The following is a 19955-nucleotide window of genomic DNA, read 5'->3' as shown; positions in this document are numbered from 1 at the left end:
ACTGTGACTCCAATTAAATACTGAATTATGTAATTAATGCTTTCACACCAGACTCTTTAAGTAGAATATTAGCTTCATGAGGGCAGAAACTGGGTTTTATGCTGCTGTATCTGCAATGCCTTGCATCATTCTTGGTTCATAGTAGTTGCTCAATACGTATTTTTGGAAAATGATTCAGTTACTCGTTATCCCAATTCCATTGCATCTAAAATGCAACAAATTGAAATGCAGCAGAGCTGCTAAGTAAAACCAGATCTGTAGATCCTAGAGCTAACTGGAACTCCCAGACATCTCTCAAAACTGACACTGGCTTCTAGGAGAGTTCAAATGATGGCACTGGGTATCTCCTCTTATTGCTCCACCTGGCCTCTCCCCATGGTGTTTTGGCTCAAAACTCATCCAGCATCTTTCCATTCGTCTGTGTCAGCAACTTGTTATTGCAACTTGTTTTCCTCAGGCCAGAGCTCCCTTCATTATTGAGTGCCAAACATGCTGGTCAGTGTGCCAAGCATTTGGGATAAAAACATGGAAGGGCATGGACCTGACCTCAGGAAAGCAGTAGGCCGCTACAGAGTGGCAAGATCAGAGCAGGCTTCATCAGTCTCCAGGGAACCACTGCCTGTACTCATATCATAAGACCATTGCCCTTTTAGCATTAAAGGATTTGATCACTGTTAAAATGCATGTCACCTTGGAAATCATAACTATTTTTAGCTGTTATCAAGCATTTTTACCTTCATATGATAGAAGAGCAGGCTTTGACCCGGAGGTGTGGAGGGACAGGGAAAAGGAACAGGAGTGCCAGTAAGTTGGGAAAGGTGTAAAAATGAAATAGCTAGAGCAACAGTGCCTAGCACATAATAGACACAATTTACTCAAGGCAATGCTTGGGTAAATAAAAGATAAACTGCTTTCTTCAAACTGGTTGAGGCCAGGTTTTACCTTAGGCGGTTTCTTTAGGTAGCTAGCAATCTCTGGTTGGGAAAAAGTTTACAAAGTAGGAAACAGATGGCTCCAGCTGTTTGGGGTTGATGCCAAATCCCAATTAAGCTCACACTCTAGGACTTCACAAGGAGAACGTACAAAATGTTTTTTTTTTTTCCTTTTCTACCTACCACCATGAATTCAAGAGGATGTCCATTTACCAGGGGGAAAAGACCAGGGTGCAGGGAGATAAATTGGGAGATTGGGATTGACATAGACACACTACTATATATAAAATAGATAACTAATAAGGACCTACAGTTTAGCACAGGGAACTTTACTCAGTACTCTGTAATGACCTATATGGGAAAAGTATCTAAAGAAGAGTGGATGTATGTATACGTATAACTCATTCACTTTGCTGTACACCTGGAACTAACAACATTGTAAATCAACTATACTCCAATAAAAATTTTTAAAAATTCAGTATCCAAAAAAGAAATATTACAGGAAGGAGTCATACCCTGTTTTCAAAGTTTCCACGTAAGCTTGAGTTTAGATGCATATGCTGGGTTCTCTTAGCTATTCCACACATTTTTTTTTAATCAAAGAAACTCCAATAGACTTAAATTGGTCATGAGAACTAGTGATGATGTTTCAAAAAAGGACAAATATACCATACTGGTGTCTGAATCCTAAGATTCTTTTCTATGTCTGTGAGTATAATGCTTGCTTACACATAGTAGCAAAGAACACAATTAGCATACTAATTTGATTCCCTACCTAAAGAATGAAAGATTCCTTTGACACAGACAGCTGTCCATGAATGGCTGGGGTGACCCTTGGTCAGTTTTCCATCTGTCTTAGAGTAAGAAGTCCAGACTTAGACGCATACTAGCTGTATGACCTTAGACGCGTACTAGCTGTATGACCTTGAGCAGCCTTCTTATGTTGCTTTTTCTCAGTGTCTTCCCCTGTAAAATGGAGGCACATCTAATACCTGCCTCATGGGGTGGTGGTAAGGATTAAGTTAGCACCTTGCTTGCAGTAGACAGTCCCTATTTTTTTTTTTCCACTCTGGTCTGAATCTGTCTATTCTGAGGAAGTCTGTAGTAGGTGTAGGACTCTCTACTTCTACCTGCCTCTAAAGAGAGAAGTAGAGAAAGGTTTTACTGAATCAATTTTAAGAGAATTCTGCAGTCATGTAGAAGTCACCACTTCCTTTTTGCCCTGGCTCCCAGGGATATAAGGCTCCGAGGATGGATGCACAGGAAGACAGGGAATGACTGCTGTTGGGGAATGTCTTAGGCCTATCTCCAGTGCCATTGGCAGCTCTTAGAATATCAGGTTGACGAATCTAAATAACACCAATTATAACTGCATGACCACAGTTTCTCAAATCTCCCTGTATTGAGCTCTCTCTCCTGCCCTTTCCCCTTCCTTAGACCAGTGGGTCTTAAGCTTGGTTACACACTGTAATCACCTATGGAGCTTTAAAAAATGCAGATGCCTTGGTCCCATTCTCAGATATTCTGATTTTACTTGTCTGGGGTATAGTCTCAGTATTGGCCCTGTTAAAAGCTCTCCAGAAAACCACTGCATTTTCAAACGCTGAAAATTTCAAAATTAATTTTGTTTTCAATGTAAAGTCCAAGTTAACACATGCCAATAATACAGTTAATAAAAAGAAATTGAGTCACAGTGCATAAAATTAATTTTATAGTGTTAATAACGTTTTGGTATCTTAAGCTTATTTAAAACCGAGTTTAATGTAAACACCCTCTGACCTGCCCTGCGCCATAAATTTGAGGCTGTTGAGCCAACTTCGTGTGAACGGTACCAGGGTGGAAGGAGTAGAGCAGTCGAATGTGGTCCTGTCATTTGCTGAAAGATTCTTAAGAGCCAGTGGTAGTTCGGAGTGCTCTCTTGCATCTCAGTTTAGCTCCAGGGATCTAAGGATCTCTTCTTTATTAGCTCTGCCCGTTTGGCTTCTAGTTGTGCTAAACGGATATTTTTCAACCCCAGTGTCGTGAGACTCTGGTGTGTCATGAGATCTGTTACAAGAAATGTGAAATAATAAGTTCTGGGGTTTAAGAATTAATTCCAGCAAACTTAAGGTTATCCTTGTAACAGCATCGTTTTCACTCACTTGCATGCCAATACCCTGTCTTGAATGGGAGAACATGGTGGAGTTACAATTACTATGGGGGACTGTCATTTGACATGAGTGTGTCCCTGTGGAACAAAGGTTGGGGTTTTGCAAAATCCAGCTTCCCAAGTCAAAGGAGTTCCTCACTGGGCCTCATTTGCAGCAGTGCATATTAATGGGGGTGGCGGGGAGAGCTGGACAAAGGGGCCTCTCTGTGTTCTGGTGCCCAGTCTCTTTTTTGGGGACAGAGAGGACCTTGATTTTTTACATTGGAGAAGGAAGGTTGTGTACAAGTTCACACCTTAAGGTATCTCTGAACTGAAAATGGAAAAAAATCTTCAGTAATTCTGCCAGTCTTTTCTCATCACAAAAATCAGTATATAAACATGTCAAATGTAAACACAATATTTTTAGGAAAAATAAGAAGAAAAGTATTATATACTTCGGGGGTTCTCCTGATAGAGTAATTGTGATCTGACAAGGAATTTTAATGTTTTCCGCTGAAGATGAAGGAACGGGGTGCTTCATTTAACATTTTCATTTGCTAGCTGAACCTGCTAGTTGCATAAAAAGAGAAATTGCCAGTTAGGTAATTTAGATCAACACTTTGGTTTTTTTTTTCCTTTTCAAGGTTCCTGAGCAGAAGGGAAGATGAGGCTTGGAGAAGAAAGAAGGGCTAGGGAGAAATACGGTAAGCACTCAATAAGTGGCTGTGGGTAGTTGTCATGGTGGTGATGATAGTGTTAATAAATCTCTCCTGAGAAAGTTTTTCAAATCAGATGGAACGTACTACTTTGGTTTTTATGAGTACTGAGCTATTTTAAATATTATTTATTACCTTTGTGCTTAGAGTCGTTTTTTTTCTAGTAAGGAATTTGAATGCACGATAAAGGAAGAGGGATTTATGAAGAGCTTAGTATACCCAAATTGAAATCACCTGGATCTTGTTTTTAAATTTTCCTTGCTTACAACAAATGACTTAATTATACTTTGGTGTCTTAATTTTCATTTCAACTTCTCAACTTATTAGTGAGTAATATACGTGGAGTCCCTTGAGTTAAATGGACATCCCTTGAGTTAAACAGACAAAGTGTCAAATAAATTTAAGGTTTTATTTTGCAGTACAGTCGATTAAATTGGGCAAGTAACTTAAAATATATGTTGAAGATTAGATTCCTCATGGTCGTATGGCAAATTAAGTGAAGGGCGTTCAAAAAGTGTGATGGATTCCTATTGCTATCTTATTACTACTAAACTATTAGCCACAAAAAGTTTCAGAAAACTCATGGTTATAGCCTAAGGATGAGTTGCTTACGGAGAGAAGATCAGGAATGTTTTGGGGGTACTTCCCTAATCTTTCTGATCAGACATTGCCCTGACTTCCTGCAATACATCCGACTGGGCTGCTTCCTGAGACAAGTCTGCAAGGCCTGGTCTGACATATGTCATTTGTTGCACTACTCACGTTGAATCATGATATTTTCCTTTCCTTCCAGCTCTTGCTCTTTATTTTACACCACTCTTTATTTCACATTGTTTTTTATTTTACACTGACCCTAGGCAATTGGTGGCAGTATATGAAATCTCAGTTTTTTATTCTGCAGATCATTTCTGGTGCTGTGGTTTTAGATCCATCACTGTTTACTGAGCTTTTATTGTCACTAGAGACAGCTTTGCATTTTAATAAAGTTTCCAGTCCTCTAGGACTCTCTCCCCTGAAACAACTCCAGCTCCCCAGGGCTGCTGAAGAGTTGAGCAGAGAGAGTAGAAGCTTTTGTGGACAGTGATGCTGATGGTAGATAACTCCAGCTGTCATTACAAGATCATCCAGATAAGGGGGGGACAATCAAGTAGGGCTTACAGTCCACTTGAGTCTTTCTGATTGTAAAACCAGCCATTTTTCAATTTAAATAATTTAAGGATTCCAGCTTCTCTATACTCTGAGGCTCATTTAGCCTCTTATTAGCTAACTGTTTTTCCAGTTCAAGAGGTGGAAGGGAAGAGTGCAGATTTTTTGTTATTGTTAATTCACAGCAGTGGGTAGTGGTGTGTAAATAAAAAATAAGCCAAACAAATGTGATGAGAAGAGAGACTAGAAATCCATACAAGTAATGATAATTGATTTTAAAAAGTTAATTAAAAGGAATAAAAAGGGACAAGTACTGCAGTGGCCTAGCATATTATCAACAGGCAAATGACAGAGAGGAGAATGAATTAGAAAATTGATTCCCAGCTAACTAGAACAAGAAACCAGATTAACACAGCTCTTAATTTTAACTTGAAAATCCCAAATTCTTTTCTGAGTCCTTTCCTTATAGTATTCTGACAATGATCTTATCTCACATTATTCCCATCAAAGAAAAGGCTGGGAGGAGCAGGAAGGAAAGAACAAAACGAAGTAGTAATTTCCCGGAGAGTTCAGCTCAGAACCAGTTTATAGAATCACCTGTGACACATCAATGACAGCAAATATAGCTAAGAAACCACAGTTTGCATAAGGTCTTCCTTTTTGCTCCCTTAGTTGTAAGCCTTTTTTTTTCCTTTTAAATTTTGCAACCTTTCCTTCTTCCTAAATCTCTGTGACCAAAGGCCAGTAACCTACAGTATTTATTTTCAAGTAGTATATACAGGAGCTACCCTTCAAGTCATTGACTTCCACATAAGAAAACAGGACATGAGGGAACTGTCCAATAAGAAGGCAAGGCTCTTTCTGAACCTTTCAAGAGCATCTTTTGGTAGGACTATGTCTAACATTTTTGTGTAGGTATTCTAGGGATGGGACAGTTCTAGAGAATCATGTACTGGCTATGCCCATGGGTTTGTCTTTTCCTTTGCTTAGGAGACATCTTCTGCTCAGATGAAGACACGGATTCCCCAGCATAGAGGTCAGAGTCTGAGTGAGAAGCTTGGTTAGTTAATTAGAGAAAGTATTTCCTGACAGAGGTAGGACCCGTAGTTACCACCAAGAGTTGAATCTGATTGAGGGATACTCTTTGAAGTATTAGAAAGACAATGATGACATGCAGACTGTTGAACAAACAAGGTCTTCAGCTTACACTTGAAAAAGAATTGTCTTATGTAGAAGGTAACATCTCCTTATATAGCTGGGGAGTTAAAATAGGAAGAAAGAGCAGGAAACACTGTGTTGTATTTTCTTTGTTTCCTCCCACCCTCCCTCTCTCCCTCCCTTCCTTTCTGCCTTCCTTCTTTCCTTCCTCTGCTTTCTTTTCTTCCCTTCCTTTTCTTCCCATCTCCTTCTTTCTAAACAATGGAAGCCCATCTTTGGATTATTAGAGAATTACCATAGATCTAATTGATGCATAAGTAGACCTCAGGAAAATATGGCATATTTCTATTCAAAGAACAGATTGTAAACTTCTAGATTGATGTTCTGCTTTTTTTTTTTCCTTTCCCTCTTCTCTCATTTTAGAATTAGGGAACACAAAACAAACGTAGCCAGATAAGCTGTGAGTGCCAGGGATAGCTACAATTGCTTGTGCTTCCTGTATTTCTGTTTTCTTTTTTTCAGACACTAGACCACTTGCTGTGATTTCTTTCCTGGATTGTAAGCTCTGTAAGATCAGGGGCTCTGATTGATTTACTCATTACTGTACTCCTAGCATTTAGCACTGTGCCTAAAATATTTGTTGAGTGATTGAATTAATGGGATGTCCATTAATATCCTGTCAACAAAATGAGGATAAAGGATTGGTAAATACAAAACCAGTTAACAAAAATAGTATAAACATTACCTTACAGGTCTTTTTCTTTAATCTGCAGAAGTTCTATTAGAGAATTTCCCAAAATGTATTCAACAAAACATTGGCTCTGAAGGATAAAAATAGGTTTTTAAAAAATGCAGAATAGGTGAGGAAAGTCTGTGGAAAAATGTTTAGAATACTCTATATTATACAGAATTCAAAGAGATCTTTACAGTGTGATTTCTCAGAGTTTTTCAGGTACAGATTTTCACTGTAAATTTCCTAGAGAGGGACGTAACATGCTACATTTCCAAAGATTATTTGACCATGTTACTCTTTTACTTGGCACATCTTATAGTAGTACTATTGCATAAGACACACTTTGAGAAAAGTAGCATCTTAATTCAGCTTTACTTTCTTTAATTCTCTTTCTTTTGAATTTAAGTTCTAATTAATTTCTTCCACTGTGCAAAACGCCTCCAAGCAAAAATGTGAATATAGTTAACAGAAGTGAACTTTACAATTAAAAATAGTTAAGATGGTGAATTTTATGTTCTGTTTTTTTTTTACCACAATTAAAAGTTTAAAAATACTCCTAAAATATTACTTTACTGAATAATAGATGAATCAATATTTTACCTAAGGGCTACAACAATGCACCAAAAATTTAATGGTATTGCCAAACAAAGGGCTCGATTTTCGGCTACAACATGTTATTGTATCCTCAGTAAGTATCTTGGTTTTGAACATTGAGCTATGGATCTCTTAGTGTGTGTTTTTAGTAATACTGCTTAGGATGACTATAGAAAAAGACCTATGAATGTGTAGGGAAAGTTTATTGTAGTTTAGTAGAGTGGGTTTAAGACTAAGGTACAAGAGACTGGGTTACAAAATTGACATTGTCACTGACTCAGAGTGCCACATTAAGTAAACCCTGCTTTCCTTATCTATAAGATAGGCTCCATCAGTAATTTTTTACCTTTTCCTTCCAGCATGGTTATCCCATCCTACATGGAACTCTAATAGACACAGCAGATAAAGGCAAGAGCTAAGAGGCCACTTGGCCTCCCTTCCCCCATGGCCCTAAGTATCCCCAAAGAGCCTAAGAGCTCAAGGAAACACAGTTTGAAAATCACAAGGCTAGATAATCTTTAGAGTTTTTCCCAAGTCTTACTCCTGCCACTAGAAGTAAGACTGAGGTAGAAAAGAATGTTTGTGTCCATATTAAAGCCTGTGAACCCCTGTAATTTTATACACACTCACACAGCATTCAGCTATTACAGAATATAGAATACTGCCATACCACATGTGGCAAGCACCTTTTGAATTTCAACATATATTTTAGGTTAAAAAATAAAATAGAAAAATATTACCAGAATGTACTCTTTCCTCAGTCACTTTATGGATACATTTCAAGATATAGACTTGATGGTGAATTAAAATTGAATGCAAATATTGTCACTGAGAAGTTGCCCATTTATACAGTTTCTAAGACTCTTTTAGTTCTTAATGAGCAAGGTTTTGCTAAAAACAAAAAGTGTTAAGTACATAAATATGTGTATTCTTTTCAAAGCATGCACTATATTATGGTTAAAAAACAATACAGAAATGAATGCAAAACTATTTCAACAGAAATACTGCTTCTTGAACAGCCTTTAAAATTATGACATGTTTACTGGGAAAATATATTACTCATGACAGGGGTTACAAAAGCAATATTAACCTTCTCGAAATTTAATAGCAAAGTCAGACAGGTAAAAATCAGGACCAGACGTAGTAACATATAACTACTTTTGTTAAGATTGTATATAGGATAAAACAGATATTTAAAGCTCCATTAAGACGTGGGTAAATAAATGGTCCTTTAGAAGATTCACAACACATATGCAATGAAAACCATGATGCAGATTGTGCTAAGGATAGCATTCTTGGAAATGAAAAACCTTGTTCTTTCTTTTGCTTCTGTTATTTTGGGCACTGTTGCTTTTGCAGTTTTGTACAGGGTGTCAGACATTAAATTTACCCTTAAATATACATATATCTATTTTTTGAAGGCAGGAATTTGTTACTTTGACAAGCTACCAAACACTTTCGTTGTATTTAATGTGTGACTAATGAGTTTTTGTCATCTATAATCAAAGAGGATGTTTGCTTCTGCAAAAAATATATAATTTACCCAAAACTGGCATTGATATTAAGCCAGGAACTCCATAGTAGTGGTTAAAAAAATGTGTGATGAAATATAGATGATAAAATTGCACTTACCATCAAATGCAAGTTTGCTTTACAAAATAATTTTTTTCTGAAATTTATTTTGTCACTGTAGTTTTATCATATAATATGTTACTTGCCTAATAATGTAATGTTGATGTTTAAAAGAGATTCATGTTTTTAATTATTTCATTGTTTTATAACCCTAAAATATTTCATTAAAATCTCTGAGTTTTTACTTATTTTAGAGAGTGCTCTAGCTTGAGACATATTAAAAAAATAAAGGTCAAAAGTCATAAAGGATAATAGCTGATGGTTTTGATAATGCTAATTATATATTACTGAGAATAAAGGTAGAAAAGGAAATATGAACACTAAAGAAAGATAAACATCCCAATGCTGGATTAAAAAAAAATAATGAAAAAACTCTTAAAATGTCTTTGTACTTCACTGTCATAATTCAAAGACATAATGAAGCCTGAATTAAAAATGTCAGTTTCTGTGAGTGTTGATAACTTGGTTCTTTGTTGGGCAAGTCAAAATGTGTCTGTTTGATAGGCAAAAATGACAGACTAAAAATGGGAGAATTTGGATCTAAAAAAAGAAACACACACACACACACACACACACACACACACACACACACACACACACACACACACACACACACACACACACACGACTTTATAAAAGGTCCATAATGTACTTGAAGGAGAAGACCTATAGGGTAGGAGGCAATATCTTTAGGAAGTCACCGAGCAGCACTAAAAAGCAATGTCTATGGCCAATCAAAACGATTTCTGTGACTGCTGGGGCTCTTGCATCCCCGTCTTTACACTAGACTGGAAACCCTTTGTACTAATTACCAGACTGTACCAGATTTTCTGGTTCAGTTCAATCCTATAATTGACTGACAGTGATGGGCAAGGAAGGGGAAAAATTCAGGCTCACCACTGCAAGCAGAGGGTCAGAAATGGTTTCACAGAGAGCTGGTCACAGGCTGGCACTAAAAGCAGGGTTAAGCAAGCATCATCAGCACTTTCTTCTAATTCTCAGGTTAAAAAGGAAATGAGGAAGAAAAAACAACAGTCCAGGCTGTTCTCATCTTACAGACCAATTCTTAGCGTGCAACCATTTTACATAAAATGAATGGAGAATAGCTTCAAGGGTAAATGGTAATTTTAGATGTCACTGATTTTTATTTTGCTTTTGGGAAGTGGATACAGGTTTGTCTCCAGAACTCAAATAGGGTCATTTTGCTAAAGTTAAACAGTCTTTCATTTATTTACAGAAACCAGGAAAAACAATGCTGCTATTTAATTCCTAAGGCTAAAAAAATCATTAAAGTGCAAGGCTTATTTAGAAAGCCTGTGATAGGTTATGTAATCAAACTTAAGCATTTGAAAGCATCATAATTCTCACATCCTTTGTTTATAACTCACCGATTTGGATTTACTGTGTATCTTTAGTAATAAAATGGTTGCCCATGAATCTATACCTTTTAAAATAAAAGTTTGAATAATAATTTACATGAACTTATAGTTAATGCATTAAAAAAATAGAACACATTGAGCACTGGATTAAAGACTTAGTTGGCTAACCATCATTTGTTATTTGCTTAGAACTGTTCTCCACCCACTTTATTTCTAACCAAAAGAGCAACTCTAGCCTTAGCTACACTAAACATTAAAAGCGCAGGTGCCCGAATCAGGGTCAAAATGAGACTCAGGCCATTCGGTAGGCAGGTAAGAACTATGTACTATCATGTTGAGGTCAATTGACTTGAAATTTAATCACAGGTTAAGCCCCTTTTCTTTCCAGGCTAAAGAGTAAGCAACACCTGTGTGAGCAACAGCTCACATTGCAGTTGACATAGCAGCCAGTTCAATTTTTAGTTACAAGTCAATTACTTACTGGAATAGAAAGAGAACGTTTCATTCATTCCATGGATGGTCACTTTTCCGGAGAAACCTGTCAGGCTTTCTTTCTCCAAAAGAAGAAAAGAGAAGAAAAAGTGAAAGTTAAACATAAGTGATATGCTGCAAAAGTTCTAGAGCTAGGCCAGCACACTACAGCAGAGAAGTTGTACAAATAGCTTACCTTCCAAATACTGAACAGAGCTGTCTTGTAAATGAGGCCTATCCCAGCTGATAAGTCCTGGGACTTTCCTCATCAGAGAATCAAAACAGGTGAAATGATAATTGGTGATCTACACCTGAGAAGAGGGCCAGCTGACTATATGAAAGGAGAGAGCAAATGAGTAAACTGTCTTTCCCCAGCTACAGTCAGCCCTTGTGCAAGGGGAGTTTCAAATGCACTGGCTATAGACTTTTGTCCAAAGCTGTGGTTCTTTTTTTTTCTTTTTTTCTTCTTTCTTTCTTTTCTTTTCTTTCTTTCTTTTTTTTTTTTTTTCCTTAGTGAAGCTAGATTAGTTCATACAAAACTCAACAATACAGCACTGAAACCCATTGTTGATATTCAACATTTTTCACATAGCGGAACAGAACAGACAATACGGTATCTAGGAAACCATGGGCTGGATTACAAACTGATGATATCTCATCCTTCTGGGGGCCTGTAATCCTTTTTATTACCTACCACAGTAAAAAAAAAAATCACTGTGTGTGTGGGGAAACTCAGAATAAATCAGTAACATTGCTATTCTTAGGTAAATAGGATAAATTAAAATGAAATCTTGCTTGTAACACTAAATCCCAAAGTACCATTTGCCTTTTATGCAAGTTAATGATTTTTAAACTTATCTTAACCTTTATGTGAGCTTCCATAGGTTTAAAAAATTAAAATATTTGTAGATATTTGCTTAATAACAGTGTTCAAAATTAACTTGGACTTTCAATTTCTTATGATAAATACCTGGAAAGTTATTTATTTCAAAGTGCCCAATATTGAGACTAAGGACTGAGTACAAAGTAATTTTCATTAATTTGTTCTAAAATACATGTGTTGGGTTATTAGTATACTAATTTATTTTTTCCATTAAGAACACACTGAACTTCAAGATTAGGGGGGCATACTTACCTGATATCTAGTAAATTTTTTAAAACTTTTTTTAACCCCATGTCTTTTAATTTTTCATTTTTTAAAATGCATTTCCTGATTATGTTTAACTGCAAAGCCATTCTTTGCAAGGAATTTATGCCTATTAACCTTTTTGAAAATCTGGTCCAATCCCTTTTTAAGATGCAATCCAGTTCCCATACTTTTCTTGAGCCTCCAAATGGTCTAGGTAGCCACAGAAGTGATTGTTCCTACCAGTTTTCTTTTCATCACTTCTGCAATTGACCAATTGACAACTGATTGATGGTTATCTTTTCACTTCAACAATGAAAGAAATTACCATCACTATAGCTATGTACAGTAAATGCCTCCAGAGTAAATTACATGATTCTAAAATTCTCCTTAGCTCACTTAGTAAAACATCAACACAAAAAAGTTTCTTTTTGCGCCTCCCTTCCTGTACGTAGATTTGGCCTTTTCTGTCAGCTGCAAAAAAAGAACTTGACAGCTTCTTTAAAAAGAGGAGTATAAAGGAACTTGAATAAAGGATGGCACTGGGCCTGTCTCAAGCAAGTGGCCATTCTTTGCACTTGGAAAAAAATTAGGCGTGTGAGCACAGATAAGCCCTATAAGAATACTCTAAAGACTATTCCCAGTGACCTTGAGATTCTCTTTCCTTCTGTAACCATTCCTGAACATCAGGCTGACAACATAGATTCTGAACACGAATCTCCAACTTATTTTGAGTAGGTGTTATTTCTCATTGAAAAGAAAACATCCTTAAAATTTTAAACTCCCTTACTACACTGCAAAGACGACCTTGCTCTTTCTAAAAGTGCTCAAACAAGTGCTATTATGCAAGTGTCACATTCATCCATTATGATATGTTGATGGACAAGGGCTTTAAATTCCACCACCAAATCTAAACTTACTGTAAATGTGTATTTTATTTCTCACATCAAAGTCCTGAATCCTGTCAAGGAAAGGTATTCAAACTTCTTTTTCTATCCCAATTAATTAATTAATTTTTTTTGATGAAGTAAATATGCTGCTATGAAAGATGGGACTGATTTACTCTCTTATTCTGCTCCCACCCCTCTCTAAGACCACGTTTTCAAAGTAAAAAACACACCCAAACAGACAGGAAACACGATTTCTCACTATTTCCCTTGATGTCTTAGATCCATAAAATTTGTTCTACTGAATAATACAAGGTAAACTGAACTAGAGTTTTATTGTCTAGAATGACTGGGCACTGTTTGGAACTTCTTCCACTCTATCACTGTTAGGAAGTTAAATAGCAATAAAGGAAAGTAGATTCCTTTATTCACTGCCAACTCCACCTAGGACTTGGGCTAGTGTTCTGATAATTCTGGCTTCAGATATTTAATCAAACAATAAGATTTTATTAAATGCTGACTTTATGTCCTTTATAGTGGTAAGCTCCACAATGTGTAAGAAACATGAGATAAGATCTTGCCCAGCAGAAATGGATAATTTATTTGGAGAAATGAGATATACAGGAGGAAATAGCTGCTGAATGAAACATAATGTACACATTATATAGATAACACATATATGACAGCATTAGATATTGTCACGTGATACTTGGCATATTGACAGCACTAAATAAATTTTGTTTACTAAAAAAACAATTTATCATCTTCCCTGTTACCTTTGCTATATTTGTCGATGATATTATTATTCAAATATCCCAGATAAAATTCATGAAATGTCACTTTTATTTCTTTACCTTTGCTCTCCAAAGACCTACGTACTAGTCTAGATCTATAGCAGGTCATACCAGCGTTAACAAAACTGCTTTCGACATGATCTGATCTGCCATCTTTAGCCACAACGTCACTGTTGAAATAACCTTTCTCCAGCTCTACTTTTACCATGTTACACACACCTTGGTTTTAGAATCTACAGTGCTTCTTTTTCTTGCATATGGCATGAAGTTGTTAGAACTTTCAAGTCCAGGGAACTTCCTTGCTGGTTAGTAGGGCACTGCAAAATCTATTTCCAAGGTAGTACCTCTCCAATATTTCCCATCAACAAGCTAACTATTTAATAATAGTATATCTTACTATTACATGCATACCAAGCTGTTCCATCTTTTATGCTTATCTTCTGAATTCAGGGTCCAAATAAATCATAGTCCACTTATGAATCTTTCCCTGCAGTAGCAGCTCACATATTTCTTTCTATTCCCTAATGTGTTTCATTTAATATTGACTTCAATGCACATTTGGCCCAGTTTGAATGTCACCCCCTTTACTAAGATTTCCTTATCAATTCAAATAAAATGAATATCTTCTTCTACTATGCCCCATACTTCTTGGCACACGTTTATTATAATACACATTGTATTGGATTGTATTTGGATGTCATTTTCCCTAAGTAGAATTTAGGAAAGAAACTGTATTGTATGCACATTTTTCTATCCAGTTACTGGTATATAGATGCTCAATAAATGATTATTCAATAAAGACACAGTCCTAAGGAACTCTCAATTTAGAGTGGAGTTTATATTAGTTGTGAGATTAAGATGGTAGCTGAATAAGTAAAAAGGATTGGCAGTTGGAAAGATCAGCAATTCCTTTAAAAAGTTAACTGAATTTTCTTCTTTCTTTTTTATTGATGTATAGTTGATGTATAATATTATGTAAGTCACAGGTGTAAAATATAGTGATATGCAATTTTTTTTTTTTGGTCAATCCCAAACTCCCTAACTATCCCTCCCCCCACCCTTTCCCCCTGGTAACCGTAAGTTTGTTCTCTGAGTCTGAGTTTGTTTCTGTTTTGTAAATAAGTTCATTTGTATCTTTTTTTTTTAAAGATTCTGCATATAAGTGATATCATATGATATTTCTCTTTCTCTGTCTGAGTTGCTTCACTCAGTATGACAATCTCTAGGTCCATCCATGTTCCTGCAAATGGCATTATTTCATTCTTTTTAATGGCTGAGTAATATTCCATTGTATATATGTAAATAAACTGATTTTTTTTTTTTTTTTTTTTTTTTGCGGTACACAGGCCTCTCACTGTTGTGGCCTCTCCTGTTGCAGAGCACAGGCTCCGGGCGCACAGGCTCAGTGGCCATGGCTCACGGGCCCAGCCACTCCACGGCATGTGGGATCTTCCCGGACTGGGACACGAACCCATGTCCCGTGCATCTGCAGGCGGACTCTCAACCACTGCGCCACTAGGGAAGCCCAATAAACTGAATTTTTAAAGTTAGCATTTAAATGTTTGTGTAATGAGGACCGTATCAAAGGCAATTGCTTGGAATATGGAAATTTCCCATAGAAACATAGTTGCATTTTTAGATCAGTCTACAAATTGCCTGCTTGGTCCGTAACCTTGCCAAGTTGTGATAACACAGCCATTTATTGAATATTTGCTAGTTTGAACCCTGTAATAAGTTCTTCACATAAATTTAGTTCTCAGGATTACCTTATTAAGTAGTTATTATCACTGTCATTTTACAAATAGAAAGCTTAGACTTAGAGAGGTTAACTGAATCTCTCAAGGTTACCTGGTCAGTAATAGCACAGCTGTGACTGGAGCCAGTCCTATCTGGCTCTACACTTTACGTTGTTCAAAACTGACTCTGACAGTGCAGATGGTATTATTCCTCAGTTAATAACCTTGGGAGTCTGTAAGGGAAAAATATGGGGGAGGAAAATAAAAAAGGAGGAAAGTTTCCTATTTCTTCATCACACAACCAGTCTGGAATATCATTGCTAAAAATTTTTCTTTGTGTATTCTGAGTTTTCTTTCTTCACACATTTCCTACTGACCCAGAGGTCTTCCTCAATGTTTCAGGTTCTCAGTGTCTTAATTTTTAAAAAATTCTCTGTGGACCCCTACTTAGACCTTCAAAGTTCTTCATACATCTTTCTCTGCCTAGTCAAAATAGCTATTACTTTAGGACATGTGGGAGTATAAAACTACACTGAAGTTGAAGCAGTTCTTGCTAACACGTGAATGATGGATAGATGTTGGATTCTTCTTTCATGTAAGCATTTTGAAAAAATTACTCAGCCTAAGTGAATATGTAAGGTTTAAAATTTCAGGCCTTGAAGCCATGTAAGTAAAACAGTTATTTTCCATAGAAGCTTCAACGTATGAAGAGAAGGGATTTAGAAATACATGCGGTGGTGGTGTGTGTGAGATGTAAGAGATTGTGCAGGCAGCTGTGCCTGAGAATCAGCTTCTTTAGTGATTTTTGATTTGGGGGAGACAGTCATGGACCCTTTTGAGAGTATGTTGAAGGCTCCCTCCTCAGTTACACACAACCTTTTTATGTATTATTTCATGGAATTTATGGACGTTTTTGGAAACCATGGGGTTGAAGATTAAAAAACTCTGCCCAAAGCTGCTGGATTTTTGGGGGGGAGGGCAGGGATAGGGAGGGAGTACTTCTCTTTATTTCTAAGCAAGTGGATCTTAACCATGATTTCATATTAGAATTAACAGGGGGAGCCTACCATAAGATATTCTGGTTTAATAGGTATGTAGTGGGTTCTGAGTAGCAGTAATTTTTTAAAAAGCTATTCTAGTGATTCTGATGTGCAACTAAGTTTAAGAACCATTGTTGTAAGCTAGCGATTCTCAAAGTATTGTCCTGGACCAGCTGCATCCTCTGTCTTCAGCATGGAGTCTTCACTTTTAATTCACAGATGGCTTGAGAGGGATGGGAGTGCAGAAGTAATCAGTCTGCCAGGACAGGAGATACAGACTTGAGAGCCATTGTAATAGAAATGGCAGTGTAAACTAGCAGAGTAGATGAGTGGTCTGAGGGAACATAGCATGTACAGTGAGAAAAGAACCACAAGGTCAGCAACTCAGGGAATACCCACAGTTTGAATTAGGAGGAGGAAGAAACACTGCCAGAGGAGAAAGAAACCTGGCAGAGAGACAGGAAGAGAACATGGACTACACAGTGGCATAAAAACTTGAAGACAGGCTGACCAATCAGCAATGTCAAATGAAGCCTGCAATTGATTGGGCTGATCTTAAAAAAAGGACAAAGGAGTTGGCTAGAAGGAAGTCATTGATAACTTTTGACTGAGGAATTTAATACTGGGGCAGAGGAAAAGTCCGACTCTGGAGATTCAGAAGAGAATGGGAGGAGAAGAAAGAGGGGCAGTAGGTATAAAAAATATCTTTCAAGACTGGTTGGGGGACTTCCCTGGTGGCACAGTGGTTAAGAATCCGCCTGCCAATGCAGAGGTCACGGGTTTGAGCCCTGGTCTGGGAAAATCCCACATGCTGTGAAGCAGCTAAACCCGTGCGCCACAACTACTGAGCCTGTGTGTCACAACTACAGAAGCCCACATGCCTAGAGCCCGTGCTGTACGCAAGAGAAGCCAATGCAATGAGAAGCCCGCGCACTACAAAGAAGAGTAACCCCCACTCTCAGCAACTAGAGAAAGCTCGCGCAAAGCAACGAAGACCCAACGCAGCCAAAAATAAATAAATGTATGTGTGTGTGTATATATATATATATATATATATATATATATATATATATATATATATAAAGACTGGTTGAGAAAGAAGGAAGGAGGGCAGTGATTGGGAGCAGCAGGCTCTAAGAAGCCAGTGTAAGGACAGAAGTATTCATATTTTAAGGACTAAAGGAAGAAGCCTTCAGGAGACTGAATTTGTTGAAGAAGTGGGGAAAAGGAGCTATCATGAGATAAAAGAACAAAGTCAGGAGTAGGAAAGAAGTAAAAGGACTCAGAGTTGCCTTAGGAGTGGAAAAAGAAAAGAAAGAAGGATTTATGTGGAAGAATGGTTTGTGAAGGTAAAGAATATGAAATAGGTCATACCCGATGACATCAAACTTCTTTGTGAAACAGGAGTAAAATCATTCACTAAGGCTTTAATTTTTTTTTTCATTTTTTGGATAAGAGATGGCAGAAGGTAAAGGTGCATAGAGATTTAGAAGAGGAAAAAACGGAATGAGAAAAAAATGCATTCTCTGTGGCCTAGTACTGGCTCTCTCCTTAATTCCGTGCCTCTATTTTGCATACTTCTATAATGTTAACTCTTCCCTGCTTGACTTAGAGTACTTGACTTTTCAGTAGCTCTTTCCCCAACATGCTCCATAACAGGTCACGGTCCCCAGAATTTGCCCTTAGCCCTCTTCTCTATTCAGTCTCCACTTTCTCCTTGGCCATCACTCCCATGTCTTTATCAAATTTGTTGTCAAATTCAAACCCAGCCCTAGTCTTTCTCTTGAATTCTAGATCTGTATTTAGCTGTCCACTGGACATTCAGTACCTCAGCTTAACAGTGTTTAAAATCAAATTCTTTATCTGCTTCACTGTGAATCAATGTAAACATGCTCCCCTGTCTTCAGGTTCCTGTCTGTCTTTACCACACTCCCCATTAATTACAGTGGTCTCCAAAGCAAGAAGCTATCAATGATCTCTTCATCTTTCTCAATTCTGATAACTAATAATTGTCTATTTTTATTAATTTTACTTCTCAAATATTGCATCTTTTCTAATTCATATCTTGAAGTTCAACCCTCCATTGTCTGTTACAATAATCTTCTAACAGATCTCTTGGGTTCTAATAATATGTTCCCTCTTTAACCATCCTCCATTTAAAATGCAGATCTGTCTATGTCCCTCACCTTTAATGACTATCCATTTCCTACAGCTATGGTTTTCTGGAACCGAGGGTTCTGTAGAGAGGTTTTAAGAACTCCAAAATAAAATTATAAATATGATAATGAAAATGCATTTGTATCACTGATTAAAGTCTATTGCTGCAGCATACATGATACAGATACATATGCCAATGGTGAAAAATATACTAAATGTACTACTAGACTTCTGGAGAATCCAGAGAAAAATCCAAGAATATGCATTCATGATGCTTGAAGAATAATAAGGATGAAGGCTAGTATGGCAAGGAAACTTTCCAAACCAAATGGCCCAAAGTATTCATATCACCATTTCCTCTACTTTGCACGTCTTTACCTGCAATAAGAGAGATATATTACAAATAAACTACATAATACATACATAACAGGAGAAAGTGCTTAGCTCTGAAACATTAAATCAGGTGGGAAGATTGTGGAAAGATATATTTGTATTCCTCGAATAAAAGTAGGGAAAATAGTAGGGGTAGTGATTTTTTTTTATAAAGGCGATTACTGAAAATATGTTTGAGGAATCATCCAATTTGCATAGGCAAGCATTAGCTCTTAAGAAAATGCTGCTTTCTTTGCAGAACAGTTTTAGTTTATTCTATGCAGATCACCAATTTTTATTTTATTTTGGATGCAGAGAAATTGGATCTGTCATATATTTTTTTTTATTGAGGTATACTTGATTTACAATGTTTCAGGTGTAAAACAAAGTGATTCAGATATAAATATATATATGAATTAAATATATATATTTACTTTTTCAGATTCTTTTCCATTATATGTTATTACAAGATATTAAATATAGTTCCCTGTGCTATACAGTAGGTCCTTGCTCTTTATCTATTTTATATATAGTATTGTGTATCTGCTAATCCCCAATTCCTAATTTATCCCTCCCCTTTTTTCCCCTTTGGTAACCATAAATTTGTTTTCTATGTCTGTGAGTCTATTTCTGTTTTGCATATAAGTTCATTTGTATCATTTTTTTAGATTCCACATATAAGTGGTATGATATTTGTCTTTGTCTGACTTATTTCACTTAGTATGATAATCACTTACTCCATCCATGTTGCTGCAAATGGCATGACTTCATTCTTTTTTATGGCTGAATAATATTCCATCTCTCTCACACACACACACACACACACACACCCCAGATCTTCTTTATCTGTTCATTTGTTGATGGACGTCTAGGTTGCTTCCATGTCTTGGCTACTGTAAATAGTGCTGCTGTGAACACTAGGGTGCATGTATCTTTTTGAATTAGAGTTTTTGT

At 36.8% G+C, this 19955-nt stretch overlaps 1 protein-coding gene across 1 annotated transcript in view; it reads left to right on the top strand.

Annotated features, from left to right (window-relative positions):
* LOC109551861 (uncharacterized) overlaps positions 1-19955 on the top strand; it is a 197047-nt gene that overhangs the window by 63464 nt on the left and 113628 nt on the right. The window contains exon 5 of the mRNA XM_073804638.1: positions 3705-3764. The gene's annotated coding sequence lies outside the window, so the exon portion shown is untranslated. The remainder of the gene's footprint in view (positions 1-3704; positions 3765-19955) is intronic.

Source organism: Tursiops truncatus, chromosome 4 (genome assembly GCF_011762595.2).
Source record: "Tursiops truncatus isolate mTurTru1 chromosome 4, mTurTru1.mat.Y, whole genome shotgun sequence".
Taxonomy (NCBI): domain Eukaryota; kingdom Metazoa; phylum Chordata; class Mammalia; order Artiodactyla; family Delphinidae; genus Tursiops; species Tursiops truncatus.
Note: the sequence above shows the minus strand (reverse complement) of the source record. Positions and strands in the feature narration are given on the sequence as shown.